Consider the following 767-nt stretch of genomic DNA (forward strand, 5'->3'; position numbering starts at 1 on the left):
TTTGCTCACGTCACGCAGCCAATGCGTGGTAGAACTGGGGTTCTATATGTAGGTCTGACTTGATCTTAATCATGTTGTTATGAAAACACGTGGGTGGTTTTTTGTGCGCAAGATTTTCAAAACTGGCAGAAAGATTAGAGAAGGGAAGGGAAATTTTCAAAAGGGACAATGAAAACTCTTAAAAGTGGAGATTAAAATAATTCGGATGGTAAGAACAAATGCAACTCTTTTCCAAGGATGCTTCTGACAAAACTTTGCAAAAAAAAAAAAAGGATCCCCATCTGCTCTTGGAAAATTTGTGTCCTCTTAATACACACTGGCAAGTTTGAAAATTCCTTTCCTGACTTTTGGAGAGTTGGGTGCACTGAACCAACACATTTACACACAGCTGGTATCTGGTGACTTCACTGTTTGGTTGGAATTTCAATGAACATTAATTTAGTTATTTAAAAGCACACTTTCAAGTTTTTTAAAACAATGTAACTTTTTTTACAACTGTTTTAGGAAAATGCCTAGAATTAGAAATGGCCAAATAACTGTTTTCAAAGATATTATTTTATTCTATTCGCGGTGTTCTCAACAGCACCACTCCCAGAAACAACCACACACATCAAAACAACATCACCGCTTGGAGGACTGGACCGTTACCCTTTCGAGAACGGGAGGAAGAGCAACGAGGGATCGACATCTGCGGGGGAACATGGGTACCAACGCAGAACTTGGATTCTAATGTAGTGAAATTAGCAAATATACAGCACAACCACACC

Source organism: Myotis davidii, unplaced genomic scaffold (assembly GCF_000327345.1).
Source record: "Myotis davidii unplaced genomic scaffold, ASM32734v1 scaffold356, whole genome shotgun sequence".
Taxonomy (NCBI): Eukaryota; Metazoa; Chordata; class Mammalia; order Chiroptera; family Vespertilionidae; genus Myotis; species Myotis davidii.